This window comes from Acinonyx jubatus, chromosome B4 (genome assembly GCF_027475565.1).
Source record: "Acinonyx jubatus isolate Ajub_Pintada_27869175 chromosome B4, VMU_Ajub_asm_v1.0, whole genome shotgun sequence".
In the NCBI taxonomy this organism is placed as follows: domain Eukaryota; kingdom Metazoa; phylum Chordata; class Mammalia; order Carnivora; family Felidae; genus Acinonyx; species Acinonyx jubatus.
The window spans coordinates 128,843,001-128,866,539 of record NC_069387.1 but is presented as its reverse complement, the minus strand read 5'-3'; the positions used below and the strand labels follow the sequence as shown (position 1 = coordinate 128,866,539).

The 23,539-nt window shown below is 56.5% G+C and overlaps 2 protein-coding genes across 3 annotated transcripts in view; both read left to right on the top strand.

The window, feature by feature from the left end:
* CARD10 (caspase recruitment domain family member 10) overlaps positions 1–23,539 on the top strand; it is a 91,352-nt gene that overhangs the window by 59,245 nt on the left and 8,568 nt on the right. The window lies entirely within an intron of this gene.
* Positions 22,862–23,539, top strand: part of ELFN2 (extracellular leucine rich repeat and fibronectin type III domain containing 2) — a 51,474-nt gene continuing 50,796 nt past the window's right edge. Inside the window, exon 1 of the mRNA XM_027070810.2 lies at positions 22,862–23,196. The gene's annotated coding sequence lies outside the window, so the exon portion shown is untranslated. The remainder of the gene's footprint in view (positions 23,197–23,539) is intronic.

The following is a 23,539-nucleotide window of genomic DNA, read 5'->3' as shown; positions in this document are numbered from 1 at the left end:
GCGGGGCACATTGCCACGTGAGTTCATTACTAACGTAAATGGGAGACAGGACACGAGAAGGGCACTTTGCCACCTCGGCCCCAGAGCGCAGTAGTGTCCTATACACCCCAAAGTGGAGCCTGTGGCTTTTTTCAGGTGCTGTGACTGTTTCAGGCAAGACAGCTGGACAGGGTGAGGGGAAGGAGCCCTGCCTGCGAATGCCGGGACCCAGGCCCTTCGGGGCCTTGCTAGTTTGGGGGTTTTATCTCCCCCTCAGTGTCCTATGGTAGTTCCAGCTTTGGGGGAGGGGTTCGGCCAGGCAACGATGGCAGGGCAAGGGGGAGAGAGGAGAAGGCCGTCAAGCAGGGGCTCTGTGCCTTGCAGGTATGTTCTGGAAGGAACCATGATGACAACAGTGATGGTATCGTTTAGCACTGGGCTGGAGGTCTGGATGGTCTACCTGGGAGGGCAGGATAGGAGTAGCCTGGAGTCTTGAGGATGTGGGTGGCCAGAAAATTGTAGCCTGTCTGGGAAGACCTCTTCACACTCCTCCAGGCCCATCCCCAGGCAGCCCAGGTCCAGGGACCAACTTCATGCACCCTACCCCACCAATTTCTGCCAGGCCCTGAGAGGGGGTCACAATGGTTGTGACAATCCAAGAGAACATTTCGCCTCTATTTTCACACGGATCCTCCCCACAGACTGGGGAGGTTATTGGAGATTCTTTCCTTTTTACGGATGGGGAAACTGAGGCTGAGTCAAAGCCACGCTGTGGCAGAGCTGGGCTGGGTCCTGGGTCCTTTGAGCGCCAAAGGGGAGGGGGATGGTCTGAGTACATGTTTCAAATATAGTGTCTTTTCATCTCTTTTTTACTGTTGTTGAAAAAATATTGAGGTATAATTTGCATCTAGGAAAGGAAAGTGCAGGTTTTACATGTACAGTTCAGTGAATTTTTACCTATGTTTGTGGAACATTCCCGGCACCCCCAGAAGGCTTCTTACGCCCTTCCTAGTCACTAACCTTTCCTCTCTCAAAGGGCAACCACGATCCTGACCTCTATCCCCAGAGACTGGCTTTGCCTGTACTTATATTTCATCTAAACAGAGTCATGCAGATGTTCTCTTGCTTTTGACTTCTTGGACTTAGTGTGATACTTGTGAGATTCGTCCAGATTGTGGTATGCATATCTATAGTTGATTTTTTAAAAATTTTTTGACGTTTATTTATTTTTGAGAGAGAGAGACAGGAAGAGCACGAGTGGAGGAGGTGCAGAGAGAGAGGGAGACACAGAATCCGAAGCAGGCTCCAGGTCCTGAGCTGTCAGCACAGAGCCCGAAGCGGGGCTTGAACTCACGGACCATGAGATCATGACCTGAGCTGAAGTCGGATGCTTAACCAACTGAGCCACCCAGGAGCCCTGATTTTTTTTTTTTTTTTTTTTTTTTTAGTGCTAAGTAATATTCCACTGTGGGCTATGCCATCATTTGTCTATTCATTTATTCTGTTGATGGACAGTTGGGTGGTTTCCTGTCTGGAGCTATGAGTAAAGCTGCAGAAAGTATTCGTGTTCAAGTCTTTGTGTAGACATATACATTCACTTCTTTTGGGCAGATACCCAGTTGTGGAATGGCTGGGTCATAGAATAGATATATGCACAACTTTGTAAGAAACTGTCAGACAGGTTGAACCATTGCTACTCCCACTAGTCGCATATGAGAGTTGATCCTCGTCTCTCCTATATTTGATATTTTCAGTTTTCAATTGTGGTTGTTCCTGTGGATGTGAATGATAGCTTGTGGTGGTTTTAGTCTGCATATCTCTCATGGTTGATAACATTGAGTGTCTTTTCATGTGGGTATGGGTGATTCTGAGATTTTCGTTTGTGAAATCCCACTTCATATCTTTTGCCTATTAAAAAAATGTTTTTTCTTATTAATTTGTAGGAGTTCTTTATATATGCTGCGTACTAGTCCTTTGTCAGATATATGTATTGAAATAGCTTTTCTGCATCTGTGAGTTGGCTTTTCTTTCTCTTAGTGGTGTCTTTTGATGATTATTACTCTTAATGGCAATGAACCACAACGTATCATTTCTCTTTTATGTTGTTTTGCAATGAAAGCTTGGCTTCTCCAAGTGGAGTCTTTTTAACGCGTGATTCCAACCTAGCCTTACCCCATCTGTTTGCTCTCTCTGCCTCCTCATCTCCTATGAGGAGTGCCTCTCAGGAGCCAGGGGTGAGGAAGGCAGAGATGGGATAAAAGATCCGTGATGAAATGCAGGGTTAAAAGCCTGGATTACTCTCCTCGCCAGGACAGGAGATTTGTGTCCCTCCCTCCCCGTTCCCCCCCACCCCCCCGCCCCGTGCGGATTTGGGTTTATGCTGGGCTGCAAGATTAAAGCCAAAGAGATTAAAAGATTACCTCTGGCAGGGAAGGCAAATTCTGCCTCTTCGCTCCTGGAGTCAGTGGGGAAGGTTGGGGAGGAGGTCGCACACACTCCCCTCCCCGGGCCTTAGTTCCCAAGCGGTAAAGGGGGTGGGGCAGCTGAGCTGGGTAGTGAGCACTGACATGGGCTTCAGTTGTTCTCACCAGACTAGCAGTCCCAGCCTTGGCTGGTGATGTGTTAGACATGCAAACTCCTGGCCCCTCCCAGACCTACCGAGGAAGAAACCAGAAACCCTAGGGAGTGGGGATGAGAGGGAAGCAGTGTGGGTTTTAAAAGCCCTCCAGGGCATTCTGATGCACACTTGGGTCTGTGTACCAGCATCTTTAATTACGGTAACAGTTGCTAAGGTTTAGAGCATTTGACTGTGGTCCTCGGTGACTCTTCTTTTAAAAAAAATTTTTTTTAAATTTATTTATTTTGAGAGAGAGAGAGAGAGGTGGGGAGGGGCAGAGAGAGAGGGGGAGAGAGAGAGAGAATCCCAAGCAGGCTCTGCACTGTCGGTGCGGAGCCCGGTGTGGGGCTCGAACTCACGAACCGTGAGATCGTGACCCGAGCTGAAACCCAGAGTCTGACTGACTAAGCCACCCAGGCGCCCTCACCAGTGACTCTTCTAAAGGGTACGTGCCCACTCACCTATGATGGAGGTACTATTCCTCACTCCACTTTACCCAGAAGGAAACTGAGGCACAGAGAGGTGAAGCAGCTTGCCCAGGATCACACAGCTACTCGGAGAGGCTGGCTCCAGAGGCTGAGCGGCTAACCACTGTTCGTGTGGTTTTGAATTCCCAGCGCTGTGCGCCCTGGACCTTTTCCGAAGTCCAGTGTCTTTATCAGCTGTTCCGAGGAGTGATAGCTCCAAAGGCCTGACCACCCCGGGGGGCCCCTGGCTCTCAAGGTTCTTTCCCGGGCTGCCCCCAGGGCCCGCTGAGTCTGCTCCCACCACGCAGGGGCACCTTCCCGCTTCCTCTTCCTGCGTCCTGGGGAGGTGGTGGCAGCTGGGAGCCCCCTGGGCTGAGACCGAGGGAAGCGGGTGCTGTGAGCTGACCCCAGGTGCACTGTTCGCTGGACCCAGAGACAGAGGGCCCACGGCGCGCTCGGTGAAACTCATTTGTGTCTCGGGTCATTTCCTCATTTGGTATTTAGTGATCCCAACCGGAGAGAAGCAGAGGCCAGCGGAAAGCCAGGCGCAGAGGGAAAGGGGAAGACGGGAGGAGGAAGCCCGTCCGTTAATTTTACGAGTCCTCCTGTGAGTCCCCTCCTGCACGGGGGATGGTTGAAAATAACAACACCGGAGCTGGCTGGCGAGGGATCAAGGAACAGCCAAGGCCCAGATGGGGAGGCTGATTTATGGGGGCAGCACTGGGGGGGTGAGCACGCCGGGTGCAGAGAGCAATCTATCACTGCTCCCTAGGAGAGCGGAAAGGCCCCCCACCGGCCTGGCCCTTACCGGGGTGCGGGGTGAGGGGTGCTGCAGGCCCGCCCTGCTCTCTGCCGGGTCATCAAGGCCCCTGCTCTCAGGGGGAGCCTTGGGGGCCCTCCTGCTCCCTCTCCCACTCCCCCCCCCAACTCTCTTGGGTCTAGAGCCCTTCAAACCTTTGCGTGGGTGGGGGCAAGGGTGGCTGCGAGGAGGAGGAAAGACGGCCGGATGTAACCTCGGACAAGTCCCTTCTGTGAGACTCAGCTTGTCTGTAAAACGGGGGGCCTCGGCCCAGCCGGGCCAGCCTCGCAGGGCTGCTGTGGGGGTCAAGCGGTGTGGGCCGTGAGCTGCAAAGCTCCGTCCCACCCGAGACGAGTGTGAGGTTGGAATGAGGACCTTGCCTCCTAACCGCTGTGCTCCCGGGCGTGCGCTGGGCTCTGCGGGGGGGGGGGGGGGAGATACATGCGGGGCACGCGCACACAGGGGCCGCGACAGCCCAGAGTCTGTGTGTGCAGGCGCATCCACCTGTGCGCATGTATGAGGCTTCCAAAGCTGTAGCTATATGCGTGGTGCCTGTGCGTGTGTGTGTCTGTGTGTGCGTGTGCTACACTGATGGCCTGAGCTGCCCGTAATCCCTTTACTCCTGCCAGCTTGGGAGGACCCCTCGGGGGTAGTGGTGGGGGTGTGGCCGGGTGCTTCTGCCCAGGCCCCATCCAGCTGGTTATTTATTGATTAATTCTGCTGCCAGCTGATGGATGCCAAGCCTGTGCCGGGCGCAGGCCCTGGGCTGATTTACATAATTAAAAACCATCAGTAACGGAGCCAGGCCTCACCCGCCAACTGCTTCCTCTAGCGTGACAACAGGCTGAGCCTCCCTCCTCCCACCCCCACCCCGTCCTCTGCACCCCCAGGCTTCCTCGCCTCCCTGACCGCCCCCCCCTCCCCCCACTCTCCTGGCCTGCCCTGTGTCAGCCCGCCAGCCTGGGCCGCTCCGCGACAGCAGCCGCTGCCTGGTCCGTGATGGTGGCGTGCTGGGATTCTCGAGTCACTGACTCCGAGGTTCTCTTAGTCGATGGTCGTCAGGCGCTTTGATGGAGAGTCTCAGATTATAAGATTCAGCTGTGATCCTCCAAGTATGTGATTTTTCAAGAGTCTATTACTCTATGTGACAAAGGGGAAAAAAATGTTTGCTCTCGGCCGTCCTGCCTGCCCTCGAGGAGGTGGGGCCGCTCTGGGGAGAGCCACCAGGCTTTCCGGGGAGGCCGCCGTGGGGGGTGGGGGGTGTCAGCCACTGCTTTCCAGAAGGAGCGGTTCATCACCGCCAAAGGCTCCGGGCAGGGGTGGGTGTTGAGGAGTCTGGGCAGAAGGACGGAGGACCCAGGGACACCTGGGGAACGGTCGGGAAGCTATCCCCGGTAGACTCCGGCCCTCTGAGAGGGGCTTCGGAAAATACCGGATTCTGTGCCGTGTGTGACGTCACCCTCCTTGCCGGTGTTGCTTTCGGTGTCTTCGGGGAAGGCTCTCGGATTTAGAGAGGCCGTTTGGGGCGACCGGCGTGGGCTCCTCCAGCTCTCAGCTGTGTGACGTTGGGCAGTGACACAGCCTCTCTGAGCTACAGTTACCTTCTCACCTGTAAAACGGGGGTTGTCGTCAGGATTGGGTGTGAATCCGTCTGACGTGCTTAGTAGGCCCGTGCTGAACTCTTCATGGACGGTGGCTGTTACTGCGTGGAGGTGCGTGTTTTGGGGGAGACCTTCAGCAGGCTGGTCGCACTTGGCGAGAGCAGAGACTCGTGGCAGGGCTGGGGACTCAACACAGGAGGGCTGGGTCTGCCTGTGTCTGCAGGCTGGCTCGCGGTGAGGCGGGTGTTCAGAGGACGTTTGCTGAATGAATGCCTGATTTTCTCTTCTCTCGGCCCGTCCCAGGCACGGTGCTGGCCGTCTGTCAGTTTAGGCAGGGTACGCGGGATGCGTGGCTTCTCACAGGTGGGTCCCCGGGCCTTGCTCTCTCCTGTTCCACTTGTCCTCATGCTGTTCCACCTGCCCCCACGCTGTTCCACCAATCTCCACCTCTTCTCCACGCCCACGGCCCGGCCCCAGCCACTTCGCCTCCAGCTGCCCTTCCTCCGGAGCAGTTTGGGGGAGACACAGCAGACTGACCCCACGCCCAACACCGTGGCCTGGACGTGCGCCCACAGACCCTCTCACACAGCGCCACACATCTTAGTCTGAGCATGACAGGACCTTAGAAGCTCAGGTTTCTTTTTCTCTCTTTTCTTTCTTCACATTTTTTTAATGTTTATTTATTTTTGAGACAGAGAGAGAGAGAGAGAGAGAGAGAGAGAGAGACAGGGCGTGAGCTGGGGAGGGGCAGAGAGAGAGAGAGAGAGGGAGACACGGAATCCAAAGCCGATTCCAGGCTCCGAGCTGTTGGCACAGAGCCGGACGCGGGGCTCGAACCCGTGAACTGTGAGATCACGACCTGAGCCGAAATCAAGAGTCAGATGCTGACCCGACTGAGCCACCCAGGTGCCACCAGCCGCTGGGTTTTCTGATCCAGACCCACAAAACTGAACACCCGCAGGGCAGTCTCGCTCCCCAGACTCCATAATGGCACAGGTGAACCACCAATCTTCGGTAATTAGGAAAAGATCTGTCGTAAATAAACAAAGCTAAATAAAATATGTGTATAGTTAACGGTAGAACGTAAGATCGGGCAGTGGCTGTGGAAAACAGTTTGGCGATGCCTCCGAAAGGTAAATGTAGAATTACCATGGGATCTGGTGGTTCCGGTCCTGGGTATAGACCCAAAGGAATTCGAAAGAACTCTGAAGGCCGAGACTCACATGTGTAAACGTTATCAAGAGTATAAGATAAACAGGGTACCTGGGTGGCTCAGTCCGTTAAGCGTCCGACTTCGGCTCAGGTGGTGATCTCGCGGTTCGTGGGTCCGAGCCCCCGCTTCGGGGTCTGTGCTGATGGCTCGGAGCCCGGAGCCTGCTTCGGATTCTGTGTCCTCCCCCTCTCTCTGTTTCTCCCCTGCTTGCTCCCTGCCTCTGTCTCTCTCTCAGAACTAAACATTAAAAAAAAAATTTTTTTTTAAGTATAAGACGAACACATACAATGGAATATTATTCAGCCTTAAAAAAGGAATAAAGTTCGGATCCGTATTATCACAGGGATGAACCCGGAAGACATGATGTTAAGTGAAAAAGAAGCCAGGCCCCAAATGACAAATTCTGGAGGATTCCCCTTACGTGAGGCACCTAGACAAGGGCCTTCATGTCACTGGAAGGGATAAGTATGTTTGTAATTCTCCGTCTTTTATTGTTTTTATTTTTTAATTTTTAAAGAGAGAGAGAGAGAGAGAGAGGGAGGGAGAGAATCCCATACGATGCAAAACTCGAACCCACAAAGCGTGAGATCATGACCTGAGCTGTTCCCATCCAGGCAGCTGTTGTCTCAACTTCACCATCGCTCGGCCACGGGTTGCGGGGCGGACGGGCACAAGCGCCTGGTGGCGGTCAGGTGGTCCCGGACCTGTGAGGATTGGACACAGCCCCTGAGCGGATGAAGAAGCGATGTCACAGGGCAGCCTCTTCCCGGCACCGTCAGAAGAGAAGGCGCCGCGTTCAGCGCACTCGAGGGCTGAGATGTTGTCGGGCCAGCCGCCCGGGCCCCGCTTTGGTTGCATTTCACACCGGAAAGCATTCCTTCTTGTGCGGTGACAGCTCTCGGATGGGGCTTTTAATATGCTCGTTGCCGTGTCATCGATTTCTCCCCCTGAGCAGTGGAGAAAATCGCCCAGTGCTGGGACAGACTCACGCCGTGGGGGAATCAAGAAATTTGTCCCACAGTCGGTCTTTCAAAACCCTGGTATCTTTTTATCAGATGTGAAAATGGGAATTTAGCCCCAAGGCGACAGAATCCGATTATCCCAGGCGCTGACTTGTATGGCCAACTCATGTTTCTTAAAATCAAAGGGATGGGTTACACTGGTTTTGTCGTGTCCACGGAGGAAGACTTTGAATCTTGTCCCCCATTTTAGTTTATTATCATTATTGAAAATACTAGTTATAAGATTATAAAAATATTGTACGATATAGAATTATAAAATTTTTTTCACGTTTATTTATTTTTTAGAGACAGGGACAGAGCACAAGTGGGGGAGGGGCAGAGAGAGAAGGAGACCGAACTCAAAACAGGCTCCGGGCTCTGAGCTGTCAGCACAGAGCCCGACGCGGGGTTCGAACCCACGGACCGTGAGATCATGACCTGAGCTGAAGTCGGACGCTCAACCGACTGAGCCACCCAGGCGCCCCATATTTTTATTATTTTTTAATGTTTATTTTTGAGAGAGAGAACATGCGCATGAGCAGGGGGGTGGGGAGCAGAGAGAGAGGGAGACGGAGGATCCAAAGCAGGCTCTGCATTGACAGCACGGAGCCCGACGCGGGGCTCGAACCCACGAACTGCGAGATCATGACCTGAGCCAAAGTCGGACGCTTAACCGACTGAGCCCCCCAGGTCCCCCCTCTTGTCCCTCATTTAAAAAAAAAACTTGACTTGCACCTTCATTCGACAGTGAGAGTTGCTCAGGTTGGAAAGGCAGACTTTTGTTCAGCCCATCTCTGCTGACAGCTGGCTCAAAAGACGTCCACTCGGTGGCCTTGGCTTGATCGCACTTGTAATCTTCTCAGTTTCTCTCGGCACCAAATGAAGAGCAGGAAGCACATTGTCGCCTGCCAGCCGCTCGGTGTGAATACGCTGTGAGCGCTGGCATTCCCCAGCAGGTGCCTCCATCCACGTAGCTCGCACCCTTCCTTGCAGCCTACGTGGTGGCCGAGAGTCAGTCCTGATCTCAGCGGCCCCTTCCAGTCTGCGCCGTGGCTCGCGAAGTTATCATCGACGTAACCAAAAAACGCCCTCCTCTGCAGCACCCGTGCTGAGTAATTTATTTGGGGCCCAAAGACATTATGGAGGACATTTCCCTCACATAGGGGCAGATCAGGCTGCGGGTGTTGGAAAAACTCGAGCCACAGATGCTTTCGTAAATTAAAGATGCGTTCCTGAGGACACAGGTGTGCTATAACAAGAGCCTGAATAACCGTGACTGAGATAAGATAGAAAGGTACTTTTCTCCGAGACAACAGTCTGAGCACGATGGGACCCACGCTGATAGGCTGCAGCTTTTTATTGTATTACCTGCCTTCCTCAACCTGCCGGTGGCTTGCCTACCTGGTTTAAAATGGCTGCTCCAGCTCCTGCCATTGCAACCACATTCCAGCCCCAGGGAAAAGGGCAGGAAAACAAAAGGAGAGGCACGCAGGAATAGGAAATGGCACCGCTTGTCTCTGCTCTCATTTCCTTGGCTAGAATCCTGTCACGTGGCCACGCCTGTCTGCACGGTCAACTGGGGGTCAACTGGGAAATAAAATGTAGCCTTTATCTGGGCATGTATCCAGGAAAGTTTCTATCTCTGCAGAAGAAAAAGAGAGAAGGGGGAATAACTACCAGCACGTATGTGCGAGAACTAACCATCTTCTCCATCGTTGGCCACTAACTGTCCCGACCACGCCCGCACTCCCTAGAGTGTCACTGGATGAAAGATAACGTCACTGAACCTGCTCTCTCTGACTTGTCATTCACCGTGTGGCTGGGTCTGTAAATTTCCCGACAACAGAACAGCTTCTACCTGGCTTTTCCACGAGGCGAGCGTCTTTGAGTAACGCCTCTGTGCTCTTGGTCCCTTCTCTGCCTTTAGTGATGGAAGTCATCAATTTCGTGCCGGAAAGCTTTATTTTGTGCTTACTCCGGAAACACTCCCGTGGGTTCCCAGAGCGACGCCTTGATTGCTTTGTGGGGAAAAAGATGTGCAAACTTCAGAGGCTCGCCCCCGGGCACCTGGCCGGACAACGTGACATAAGAGACCCCACACTGGCCCGGGGTATGACGCAATCCCACGTGCAGGCATTTAAGGGCTGTATTTCCCGTTTTTACTTTTCCTCTTTCCTTGTGCGAAATCCTACGCCTCCACACCAGCACATTCCACAGGCGTAATCAAATTCCTGTTCACAATCGATGGTTACGCCTTATTCTGAAGTGGAGAATTTTTGTTAATACCTTCACCCCTACTTCAGTGTTTCAACAGACCATTTTGTATGACCGGCCCATTTTCGTCATGTGGGGCTATGATCCAACAGCAAACGTGTTTATGTTCTTCCTGGGTGCCCAGCGCTGTTCCAAGTGCTTTGTGTGTATTGTGACAGGGTTTTTTTTTTTTTTTTAATTTTTTTTTTAACGTTTATTTATTTTTGAGACAGAGAGAGACAGAGCATGAACGGGGGAGGGGCAGAGAGAGAGGGGGACACAGAATCGGAAGCAGGCTCCAGGCTCTGAGCCATCAGCCCAGAGCCCGACGCGGGGCTCGAACTCACGGACCGCGAGATCGTGACCTGAGCTGAAGTCGGATGCTTAACCGACTGTGCCACCCAGGTGCCCCTGTGACAGGGTTTTTAAAAAATGTTTATTGGGGCGCCTGGGTGGCGCAGTCGGTTAAGCGTCCGACTTTAGCCAGGTCACGATCTCGCGGTCCGTGAGTTCGAGCCCCGCATCAGGCTCTGGGCTGATGGCTCAGGGCCTGGAGCCTGTTTCCGATTCTGTGTCTCCCTCTCTCTCTGACCCTCTCCCGTTCATGCTCTGTCTCTCTCTGTCCCAAAAATAAATAAAAAACACGTTGAAAAAAAAAAATAAAAATAAAAAATGTTTATTTATTTTCGAGAGACAGAGCATGCGTCAGGGCGGGGCAGAGAGAGAGAGGGAGACACAGAATCGGAAGCGGGCTCCAGGCTCCGAGCCGTCAGCACCGAGCCCGACGTGGGGGCTCGAACTCACGCACCGCGAGATCGTGACCTGAGCCGAAGCGGGACGCTTCACCGAGCGAGCCACCCAGGTGCCCCGTATTGTGACGGTTTTGAAACCCGCTCCCAAGTTTCTGGACACTTTTATTTAAGGAGCAGCATCTGTGTCTTTGATGCGCTTATCACCAACGGAAAGCTGTGGAAGTGATGGGCTGTGATTTCTAAGGCCAGGTACGAAAAGGCCGCGGAGCTGCTGGCTCCCGGGACACTCGTTCTGGAAAAAGCCCAGCTGCCGTGATGGCGGTAAGCGCATCGGTCACCAGCTCTAGCACGGCCGCCAAACTACGGCAGGCACCAGAGGCCAGCCGTGTGAGCCAGCCGCCCCGGACACGCCACACAGCCCCGCTGTGACGGCGACGGCCGCCCCAGATGGCATCTGACTGCACCCACATCAAAACCCCAAGCGAGAGTTGCCCGGCTGAGCCCTTCCGGGCTTCCTGCCCCACAAAACTGGGAGCAGAGTCAGACAGTGGTGGGTTTTTTTCCCCACCGCTAGAAGTTTTAAGCCAGAGTAGTAACCAAAGACACGGGGCTAATTCAGTCTCGAATGTTCGGATGAGGAAACTGAGCCCCAGAGAGATGCCGTGAGCTCCACGTGTTTTCTTGGCAGAGGTAAGAGATGTGTGCAGGCTGGCTGACGACTCTAATGTCCTGCCTCTTGACCACAAAGGGGTTGGGGAAGCGAAGTTAACAAGTGAGCAGGAATGGCGGCGCCCGGGGGGCTGAGTCAGTTGGGCGTCCGACTTCGGCTCGGGTCAGGATCTCGCGGTCCGTGAGTTCGAGCCCCGCGTCGGGTTCTGTCCTGAGCGCTCAGGAGCCTGGAGCCCGCTTCGGATTCTGGGTCTCCCTCTCTCTCTCTGCCCCTGCCCCGCTCACGCTGTCTCTCTCGCTCTCAAAAATAAACATTAAAAAAAATAATAATAAAATAAATAAAATGACACCAAAGGAGGAGTAAGGCGCGAAATGTAAAACTGGGCCAGCCAGGCTGATGAGCACCCGGTTGAGGGAAGGTTGGGACCCTTCGGACCCACCGTCACAGACTGACGGGCTTTGGGACACATGTGGCACTTTTGAAGAACCCAGCGATTTCCACAAAGATCCACAGTTAATTTCACGTTTCAAATTTGCAAAACCACAAGTGACTGAAATCCTTGCCACAGTTACTTTCTCCTCTAACGCCTGCGCCCTGCCTGGGGACGGCAGGGATTTCGACACCACATGAGGGAAGCCCTGACCCCATGACTCTTGGCATCTTAGACACGGGAGCTTGGAAGCATCCCGACAGAAGATATTAAAGCCATAAAATTAAAGGACATCAGATCGAATGGTCGGGAGCACCTTGAAGTTCACCTCACCCAGCCTTCCGCCCAGGGCGAGACAAGGACAAATCACGTGAGGGCAGAACAGCCACGACGGCCCCAGCGGTGCCAGGGATTAATGGCCAAAAGACCGCAGAGAAAATACGGCCATCAGATCGCCGGGTCAGGGTGGTCATGGAGGGCTGGGAACCGGCTCAGCTTCCTGGGCATGTGACCTGTGCCGTCACCCCCCACCTTGAAGGACCCCGCGCGTGGTGTCGGGTCCTGCCTCACTGTCCTGAAAGTCTTGATCGTTTTTGAACACGGGAAGGGGTTCCAGATTTTCGCTTGTCGCTGGGCCCTGCGAAGAATGTGGCTGGTCCAGCATGGAGTGGTCCGACGGCAGGTGCGGGAATGAGCATTTCGGGGGAGCAGGGCAGGCAGAGCCCGGGAGACAGAAAGCCCCAAAGCAGCTTGGGAGGTGGCCACTTGCCCAAGACCCCTCTTCAGGCGGCCGTATGCAAGAGACCGAACCCAGTCTTGTTGGAGGCTACCGCCCACGGTTTTATAAACACTTTGCTCTCCCCGTCTCCCGTGACAACCCTCGCACTTAAGCTGCCTTCACTGTCCTCAGCCTTCTCTTCCCGGGGGGCCTTCCCGGATCGCTGTGGCCTGGTCATGCTTACCATTCCCTCCCCCCTTCATTTTTCCTACGTGGCTGAGCCCCTGTCTTTGTGCCAGCCTGTCTCCTTTCTCTGCCCCTGCTGGCTAGAGTCTGCGGGGGCCTCCTAGGCCCGTCCCCACAGGGCCTCACACCTGCAAGAATAATTTTTTGTTTTTGTTTTGAGTGAGAGAGAGAGTACAAGCGGGGGAGAGGGGCAAAGGACGGCGAGAGAGAGAGAGAGAGAGAGAGAGAGAGAGAGAGAGAGAATCTCAAGCAGGCTCCATGCTGAGCAGGGCTCGATCCCACGACCCTGAGATCGCAACCTGAGGCGAAATCAGGGGTCAGATGCTCAACCGACTGAGCTACCCAGGTGCCCCGCAAGGAGAATTCTTGGTCTCTGTCTTCTTGCTCCAAGCCTCAAGAAGATTCCGTGGTGAGCCCTTCTCACCTTCCCACGCCTAGAGCTGGGCTCCTGCCTCAGTTTCCCTGTCTAAAACTCCTGGGAACTGTGGGATGGTGGGAGCCAGACAGGACTGGTTGACAGTCTGTCTCACCACTCGTTCTAAAGCAAGCGAGCCGCTTAGCCCTTCCAAGCCTCAGTTTCCCCCTCCGTAAAATGGAGGTAAGGCCCCACCTTACCCAAGTGATCAAGGTTGGCATCGCCAGTCACGTGGATGTCACGGACCCCCCAATAGACAGCGGGTGACAAGGGCGTCACAGCTCTGTGCTCTTCTCCCCGCCCCATGACCCACGGTGCGAGAAAACATCAGCTAAGCCCCAGTTGAGGGACCTGCGACAGAACACCTGATCGGCACCCTTCAAAACTGCCAAGGTCATGAAAAGCAAGGGAAGAACGGGAACCCGCCGGGAGAGCAGAGAAGACTCCGGGGACGTGAGGACTGAGTGCAATGTGGTCTTGGGGTCGGGATGCTGGAACAGAAGAAGGACGTCAGCGGACAGACGGGCGAATCTACGTGAAGTCCGGAGTTGGGGCCGCAGCAACCTACCAGGGCTAATTTCTTAATTTTGACAAACGTGCTGTGGTTACGTAAGACGTTAACGTCAGGAGAAGCGGGGGGGGGGGGGGGGGGTTGGGGGGGAAGGTATACAGCAAAGCCCTCTGTGCTCGCTTTGCATTTTCCCCCCTCCAACTCTAAAATTATTCCCCAATAAGATGTTTATTAAACACACACAAAACCGGCCCTGCTGCTCTCGCTTGTGTCCGCCTAGTGTCCCTCCCTCCTCCAATTCTTCTGCTGACGGGCCCTCCCCTGGTGACAAGGGTGCGGATGCCTGACCCAGGCTGGGCCATTAACTTGCCCTCCTGGTCCTGGCCACAGCGATTGGTCCAGGGGGTAAGCAGGTGACCCACGCTGGGCCAATCAGAGTCCTCCCCTAGGATTGCTCAGTTTGGAAGGGGAAGCAGGGCTCTCCCTGTCTCCCCGTGAATCTGGGAGGCTGTCAGCCCGGGGCTGGGGGGACTCCGTCCCGAAAGAACTAAACGAGAGAGAGAGAGAGAGAGAGAGAGAGAGAGAGAGAGAGAGAGATGGAGAGAATGCTGATGGCATTCAAGATGACCTCTCCCAGTCCTCCCCAGGCCGAGCCTCCCCAGCCTGCCCTGTTATGGGAGCCCATGTATCTCTCCTTTCCAGTTTAAGCCAGTGCAGCCTGGGCCCGGGGTTGGGTTTCTGTCACTGGCAACCAATGAGTCCTGACTAATCCCTTCGCTTCATAGTCGCTTTATAGCAGCCGTGCTATAAATGGTGGGGGGGTGTTGGTACCCTCCCCAGGGATCCGGGGCCTGCCCAGAGCGCAGCCTGCTTGGCTGTGGCCTTGACACGTGCCTTGTTCCCCTCCCGGCTCCCACACGGCCCCCTGACTTCACACATACCTTCCCACCCCCAGGCCCTGCACAGGGGGGCCTCTTTCTCTCGGTGCTGGGGGCCGAAGTGTGGTGCTGGGGGCCGAAGCGTGCCGCTGTTAGGGCTCTGTCCCCATCACCCCCAAGGCACCCGGGAGGAGGAAACGGAACGGGGCCTCTGACAGAAAATTCCCTCTGCTGAAATCCCCCACGCCGGCCTGGTCAGACCCAGGGAAACCCGGTGTATTTGGTGACGGGGAGGCCAAGGCTTGTCTGGTGGTTGTGCTGGGGGTAAAATGAGGGCGCTGGGGGACCTGGTTCCACGGGTCCCAAGTGAGGAAGTGGTAGAGGGTCGGGGGGAAGCAGATTTGAGGGAAGCTGGAGAGAAAGCACCGGCAGAGCAATCCGAAGGATTTTCGTGGGTGAGCAAGGGCAGAAGATGCTCTTTTATCTGAGGTTTGGGCTGTGGTCCAGGAAGGGAGAGACACCACCAGGGAAATCCCGGGCGTGCGCAGAGCTTATGCTGCCTGGGCGCCTGGACCTGGGCCGGGAAGGACCTTGCAGAGTCCCAGGAGGGACGAGACAGGGTCCTGGGTGGCCTTCCCGCGTCCCAGTTGTCCCCTGCCGTCCTGGCCATGTCACGCCTCTGTATCTTGTCCCTTCCAGGTGTCCTGCTTGCATGCCCCTGTGCCCCCGTCAGGCCGGCAGGGAGCGGGGACAGCTCTTCCTGTGTGCCAGTTTCCCCTAGCCCAGTGCCCCACCCCTGGGCCCCAGGGCAGAAGTGAATTCACTCACCTTCCTGCCCTCCCAGACAGCCGCTTTCCTCTTCTGATGACGCTTCCTTCCCACCCTCATTTGTGCCCTCAGCCACGAACTTGATCATTTTCTTTCCCAAACGTTTTGTGACGTGCCTCCCGCATGAGAGCTTCTGGGTGAACAGAGAGGAGGGACCCTCCCCTTGCTGTGTGGCAATGGTGGGGAGGGAAGGGGCTGGGTGTAGGATACACTTGGGAGGCAGAGCTGACAGGAGTTGTTGAAGGATCCGGTTTGCGGGGAGCCCAGGCACCATCAAGGTGGCATCTGGGTTTGGGTCTGAGTCACTTGGTACGTTCCGTTTCCCACAGAGCCTTGGGGCCACACAGCTACTCTCTCGCCCACAGGGACCTCGAGACACCCAGATTTTAGGCTGAGAGAACAATCAAATATAAAGGCTAAGAACGGGACTACCGGCCTAAAATCCGCCCCCCACCCCCAAATCCTGTGGCTGCAACACGGTTCCATCAGCAGGAAAACCTGGGTGAATTGTGGTGTTGCTTTTCCTTCTCCGTGAAATCTTGGTCAAACTGCTCAGCATCTCTGAGCCTCATCAGTAAAATGGGTGTAATAACAGTAAGCACCTCGTAGGATTGTTGTCGCTGCTCACTGAGACTTCAAACTCAAAAAAAAAAAGTTTATTTATTTTGAGAGAGGGGGAGGGAGAGAGAGAGCGTGTGCACAAGTTGGGGAGGGGCAGAGAGAGAGAGAGAGAGAGAGAGAGAATCCCAAGCAGGGGCCACACTGTCGCTGCCGGCCTGATGCGGGGCTTGAACTCACGAACCGTGAGATCATGACCTGAGCCCAAGTCAGCCGCTTAACTGATTGAGCCCCCCCAGCTGCCCCCACGGAGACTTGAATTCATGGGGAACACTTGGCATCGAGCCTGAAAGACAGAGTAAATTTCCTCCCCCCCCCCTTCCATTTTGAGCCACGATTCTGATTCTAGGTAGAATGTGGCCAGGTTCGGAAAACTCCAGATGCTAGTGTAAGGAGTTGGCACTCTACCCCGCGGAATCAGAGCCGGGAAGTTGTCGAGCAGGGAAAGAACGCGAAGAAAGCGGCCAGTCAGCGCCTCTCCGGTCCCTGCAGCCTCCCGCGCCTCGGAGCCCGGCGGCAGGTCAGTAGTGAGAAGCCTGGCCGCGAGGCCGGTGGCCTCCAGATCCCAGGGGCCTCCGGCTGCCCCAGTCCCAGACCCAGGCATTGCCAGTGAGTCTGCCCCCACCCCCAGCATCCCTCTGGGCAGAGCCAGATAGATGGCTTAATAATGCAGGCTGCCTGGCTGACCTGGTGGCCGCTGAGCCAGCTGAGACTCACATCCCTGCCCCCCACCCCCCTGCTCTGGCTGCAGGGCCCCGGCCTGAGGCTCCAGCAGAGTCCCTGGACGGCAGAATTCTGAAGCCCCATATAAGGGTGCTGGGACCCAAATAGCACACACCTTGACAGTGTGGGGCTCCGCAGCCTCTGGCTAATGGGCAGCAGAAATCAGAGGCACAGAGCCTGAACCTCCCCTCATCCCCTTCCGGCTCTTCCTGGGGGCGGGGGAGGGGGTGGCGGTGTCTCAGAAATGACTCCTGGCACAGAAGGCTGGGGGGAGGTGATCTGTCACATGCAAGCAGACCCTACCTGGGGTGGAGCAGGCTGCCTGTCTGACCCTTGCACCACTGGGTGGGCCAGCTCAGGAGGGCCCTCCCAGAGCACTCTCCCTGTGCTTGGTGAGTGGCTGGGCACCCAGGGCACGGACCAGATGGGACACGGCTGAGCCAACCTCACTACCCAGGAATCTCAGCTCCAAGGCAGGCAGGCACGGTGCCACCAGCACCCTTAGTGAACTTCCCTGAGAGACCTCCCATAATTGGATCGCTGGGTCAAAGGGTCTCCCCGTGAACGCTTCAAAATATCCCGTGGAGTGTGGCCTTGGCCCTGACAGGCCCCCTCTCAAGGGGCCCACACATCCAGCCGGCCTCTAGTCTAGACTCATCGGGAACTGTGTGTACATTCTTCATGCCCCATTAGCTTTGAGCTGCCCTTGATTCGTGGATATGAGGACTCCAGACTCTCAGAATCATGGAATCCTATGGAATGCGGTCCCCCAGCTCTGATAGCCACCTGCCAAATTCTGTTTTCACCTTTGCTAGTCTGGATGCAGAACTCTCTCCCTTTCCCCAAATATGGCTGATTGATCTCAACCCCACTGGCTGCCAAGATGGCTGCCGCTGGTACCTTCCTCCTGACATTCATACCCTGTGTGGTTCTCTCCCACAACGACCAGGGCAGACCTGTGTAACCGACAGGACATTGCAAACATTGAGAACGCGTAACTTCTGAGTTTAGGTCATACAAGACATTGTGGCTTCCTCTTTGTTCTCGCTCTGGGGGGAAGCAGCCGCCATGCTGGGAGGATGCTTGAGCAGTCCTGGCGAGAGGTCCATGGGACACAAACTGAGGCCTCCTGCCAACCGCCAGCACCAACTTGTCAGCCACGGGGATGACCCACCTTAGCCGCAGATCCCCCAGCCCCAGTCCAGCCTTCAGATGAGTGCAGCCCCAGCAATGATTCAATCTTCCAAGATTTCTCAAGCAAGAATCACCCGGTCCCAAGTTCCTGACCACGGCCGCCGTGTGATAATAGCCGTTTCTTTTTTTCTTTTTTTTTTTGGTGATGTAAGCCACTGAGTTTTGAGCCACTGAGTTGCACAGTAACAGATGACTAATATGATAAGCATGTAGACTTTTTTTAAAAAGTTTTTATTTATTTGAGAGAGAGAGACAGAGTGTGAGCGAGGGAGGGGGAGAGAGAGAGGGAGAGGGAATCCCGCAGAGCTGGACGAGGGGCTCAAACCCACAAACCGTGAGATCATGACCTGAGCTGAGACCAAGAGTCAGTCGCTCAACTGACTGAGCCACCCAGGTGCCCCAAGCATGTAGACTTTTCTAAAGCAAGTATGGAAGGTGGTTAGGGAGGTTGAAGCGGGGAAAGGAGGATTATATTGCACACTCCACAGCGAAATGACTTAAAAATCCCTTTGGGAAATGTGTGTGTTCTCCCAAATTCCTTCACAACCAAGGCTTCTCTGGGGGCTCCCCTGTATCTCACCTCCTGACCTGCGATTCCCAACGCCCGCCCCCCCCCCCAGCTCCTGACCTGTCACAGCAAAAAAAACACATCTCTATGTAAAGGACTCCCCCGGGGTGCCTGGGTGGCTCCCTCGGTTAAGCATCCGTCTTCGGCTCAGGTCATGATCTCACGTTTCGTGAGTTCGAGTCCCACATCGGGCCCTGTGCTGACAGCTCAGAGCCTGGAGCCTGCTTCTGATTCTGTGTCTCCCTCTCTCCTCTCTCTCTGCCCTTCCCCTGATCTCTCTCTCTTTCTCAAACATAAAGAAACATTGAAAAAAATTAAAAAAAAAAAAGACTCTCCTTTCTGAGAAGCTCGGTCTTCTGGTCTTCGTAGCCATTGGGATGGCTCCATGGTGGGCAAGGGGCAGAGGTTTCAGCAGGGGGGAAGCTTCAGTTTTTCCCTCCTGGGTTCTGTCTCTCATCACTGGTTCTTGTCTCCGGTGATGGTAGCCTCCGTTTTCACATCGGAGGCACAGCAGAAAATCTGAATTTTGGTCTGGATCCAAACCAGGAATGTGACACCCCATACACACTCTGGTGTCTGCGTGTTTCTCTAAAAGAATTGCTTAACCTAATTTTCTTAATCAACTCAAAATGCCATGTGGACGGAGCGGAAAGCAATTCATCTAAGTCCAAAGGGGTAGATCTTGCCGTTCAACCTGAAACAGCGCAGGAAGCTTTTAGCCCGCGTGGGCTCCTCTTACTGCTCTCTTCTCTAAGCCCTGCAATAAGGGAAGAGCGTCCGGAAGACACGTCCTCGCGGTGACGCGGCCCGGGCGTTGGGCTCATTTGGACGTGAGCCACATCTGGTCAACTCGGGGGGAAAAGGGGCACTCGTTGGGGTGCAGTTAGAGGGCGCTTCCGACCACCTCTGGAAGATTCCAGAACAGGCATTCAGGGATTCAGGACAGGGGTCCAGGCAGCCGGAAGTACCTGCCTCTCATCTGGCACTGAGGCTTCCGGGATGGTTCTGCTTTGCTCGTTTTCCCCGTCCGCGTATCACTCCGCCGATGACTCAACTAGCCCTTGGGAGGCTGTCCGTGGCGGTAGGGAGGGAGGAAAATTCGGTGTGGGTGGGAGGGGAGAGTGAGAAGGCTTAGTAGTACGACGTGACGCGTGCTGTCATTCAGACCTACACGCAGCTGGTTCCGGGAACCAGTGGAGGAAGAAGTAGCTTGGCCAGCTCTGCTTAGGGGTGGTCAGGGGAGGCTTCATAGAGGTGGTGGTCTTTGAGCAGCACCTGGTTAAAGACTGGAAGCAGACAGGTGGGGAGGCCATAGGAGAGGAGGAAAGGCTTCCAGGCTGAGGGAGGAACAGCATCAAAAGCACAAATGGCGTGGAAAGCATGGGGTGAGAGTTTCATGGAATGTTCTGGAAAGGGCGGGTATTGGTGTTGCCGGGACCCGGAGCGCGTGTGGGGTGATACAGGAAGATGCTGGAGGGGGTCGGGAAAGGCCTGACTGCGGAGGGCTTTCTTTGGGCAAGTTAAGGAGTTTGGGTTTCAGTGCCTAGCAGGGAGGGCGCACGGCTCGTCCTGTGGCTGCCCCCGAGGCAGACATCACCAGTTGATCATGACACTTCCTGCAGAGGGAGGACCCAGGCAGCTGCTGCCAATCATTGGCACTGTCCTGAGACGGGACACGCATGGCATCATTGCATGAGAGCTACTGGAGGGTGAGGAGGAGGGTTGTTGCAGGTGTCCAGGTGAAAGATGGCAAGGCCTAACCTAGGACAGTGACCATGGGCACAGATGGGCATGTTGCTGCCCACATTTGTCTCAACCTTACCTGCCCACTTAGATTCTAGGCAGTCTCCTTATCATAATCCTGGCCAGGGGGCTCAGGGTGGGGTGTGTGTGTGTGTGTGTGTGTGTGTGTGTGTGGGAGAGAGAGAGAGAGGGAGAGAGAGCTCTCTATGGGCTCTATTTTAGCGAGGAGATTGCTGTCTTTCTGGACCTGCACTATCCAACATGGGTAGCCACTAACCACATACGGCTATTCAAATCTAACTTAATAAAACAAAAATTAAAAATGCGGTTCTTCAGCCACAGCAGCCACAACCGCGAGCACTCAATAGCCACATGTGGTTAGTGACCACTCTTTTGGACAGTGCAGATAGAACACTCCCACCATCACAGAAAATTCTACCAGACAGCGCTGGTCCGGAGAAGGCCCAATCGGGTGTCCAGAGAGCGTGATCCGCCCCGACCCTCGCTTAGCCCAGGCCAACTCCGTCTTCTATTTAGTGGCAGTGACTCAGTTAAGAGTTTGAAAGGCTTTCCGGTTTATGTCTGCCTAGTGAGGGCAATCCCCAGGGGGGAGAGTCTTAGAACATTTTGGAGCTCAAAAGCACCAGAGCTAAACCAGACAGACCTGGAGGTCCCCAGGGGAAAGGGGGTGCTCATGTGGTGAGCCCAGCATCGTGCTGGGGACAGGGGGGGCTTTTGTCGTTCTCATTTCATCGAAGGGAAGCTGAGGCCCAGAGGGGGCTGTGACCTGCGCCTGGGCAAATGGCTGGGAAAGTCACAAAAGCAGAGCCGGAAGAGGCCGTGTGGCCGCCCGCTGCCTGGTATTCCTTGAGATCATGGCTCAGTCCCTTGAGCCCGAGCGGATTAGGTGGCCCTCGCCAGTGCCCACCTCTTGGGAAGTTTCTGCGCGTGAGAGCCGCGGTCACAGAAGAGGGAGCGCTCTGCAGTTTCGCGCTCTATCCGCCAGAGGGCGCAAGGGCCATTGTGTCTGCTCCCGAGGTGGGCGGGGCGGCGGGGAAAGATTCTTCCCCGGAGGACTTTGGGCTGGGACCCTGCTTGGTGCCCAGCCCTGTGCCGGGAACCTACGACGCGGTCTGTACAGCCCTTGCCCTCCAGGAGGGCTCAGTTTAGAGGGCACATAGACAGCATAATGACTTGTTTGGATCTGCAGTGAGGGGCCTTGAAGGGTGGATAGGAGTGTGCTAGGCGGCCTGGAGTGCAGTCGCAGAGGGCAGTGGTGGCGGAACACGGTGTTGTCTGGGAGATTACAGTGGCCTGCGTCCCAGCTCTGGTCCCCTCCTGGACCTGCTCTTGTGTTCTCAGTTGACAGGAGGGAGGAATTTCTGAACAGACGTTCTTTCTGCTCCAGTAATACCCAACTCCGTGGAGTTCCCTGCACACACACACACACACACACACACACACACACACACCACTGTTTCATGCCTCTGTGCCTTTGCACATGCTGTTCCCACGGCCTCTCTACCTTCTTCAGCTGACCAGCTACTACTCATCCGTCAAGATGCAGCGGAGGCAGTGGCTCCTTCCAGGGAGGTGCTGCCATTCCTGGCCTGGATGAGATGCTCCCGCTGCGCCTTCCTGCGGCCTGAACTTGACGTTCTGCTGTGCACCACCTGAGGACAGGCACTGGCGCATGCGGCCCCATAAAAGTGAGGGCGACGCAGAGCACCTGCTCCAGGCAGGGCTCCCGCGTGTGGGTTTGTGGCTCCTGGGGGTCGAGAGAAGGCGCCTGCGTTTTCGTGTAGGCGGGCCACGAGCCGAGTCTCCCCACCAGATGCCTGCGTGCCCAAGTGCAGGGGTACAGGCCCCGATGCCAGAGCTTGCTTTCTGCATCCGCCACCTCCTCCCTCTAGCTTCTACCCCCTGGCGGGTGGCACAGGTGTGCGGGGACGTTGGCCGGGAAGGGGCCGGGGCCTAAGAAGCGTCTCGGTGGGGGGGGGGGGGCGGGGGGTGAAGGATAGTGAGCGGCCGCCAAAACCCTTGCACAAGGGTAGAGATCTGGAGTCTAACCTAACACCGTCTCTGGGGTCAAGCTCGCTGTGTGACCTTGGGCGAGTCGCTCCTCTCCCCGAGCCTCAGTTGGCCCGCCCATAAAATGGGAACGCGGCAGCGTCTCGGGTTGCCAGCCGTGGAGCACGGGGACGCGGCGGCCAGGACGAGGTGAGGAGGGGGGTCCGCCGGCGGAGGGGGAGTCGGGGCCGCGGGCGCCCTCGGGCTGGCGCTGGGGGGCGCTGCGCACCTCGGGCGGCCCGCCCCGCGGCAAGTTTGCCTCCAGCTGTTGCATGCGCTGGCGAAGGCGGCGGCGGGACCCGGCGCCGGCGGGGTGAGCGGGGCCCGGGGGCCCGGGGCGGGGCCGGTGGCGCGCCGGGCAGGGGCCGGGAGCGGGGGTGGGGGGGTGGGGGGGGGCTCCGTGGTCCGCGCGGCCGCCGCCGCCTCCCGGGGCGCTGCAGCTGCGGCGTTGGAGCCGGGCGCGGCCCCCGCCCCGCGGCCGTGTGTCTGTGCGTGTGCGTGTGTCCGTGGAAGGATCCAGCCGGGAGAGGGGGCGGGCGGGGTCTCGCTGCGGAAAGGCCTGCGGAGGGCGCCGGGCGCCGGGGCGGGCCAGGGCGGACGGACAGACAGCCGGCCGCGGCCCCTGACGCACGCTGCGCCCCGGCCCCCTCCCGGGCGGCGGGCCCCGCCGAGGCAGAGGCGCGGCGACGGGGAGGCGGGGGTGGCGGTGTCTGCGCGCACACGCCGGCTCGCAGACACACACACAGACACACGCACACGCACACGCGGGCCACGCCACAGACACACGACACGCACCGAGCCCCGGCCGGGCGCCGCGCACACTCGCACCCGCGCGCAGGCCCCGCAGCCGCCGCCGCCGCCGCCGGAAGCGGCGCTCGGCCCGGATCCCGGCTGGGCTGGAGGTGAGTGAATCCCTCCGGATCCGAGCGCCCGCGGCCGCCGGAGGCGGTGGGAGTGAGGGCTGGGACCGGAGGGCACCCTTCCTCCGCCGGTGGGGGTGGGGCTTGCTGGGGGGGGGGGGAACCACAGCAGGGGGAGGATGAGACCGGGAAAGCCACCCCCAGGGGCTCCCGGGTCTGGGGATCGCCGCGAGACATCCCCCCCGCCCCCCGGGGGACCACCCTGTGCGGACGAACTGGTGGCGGTGGACGGAGACGGGGTGGGAGGACGCGGAGGACGGTCGGTGAGGTGAGCATCTTTGGGGGGTGGTGCAGAGGCTTGATGGTGGACGGCTGTACCAGTCCG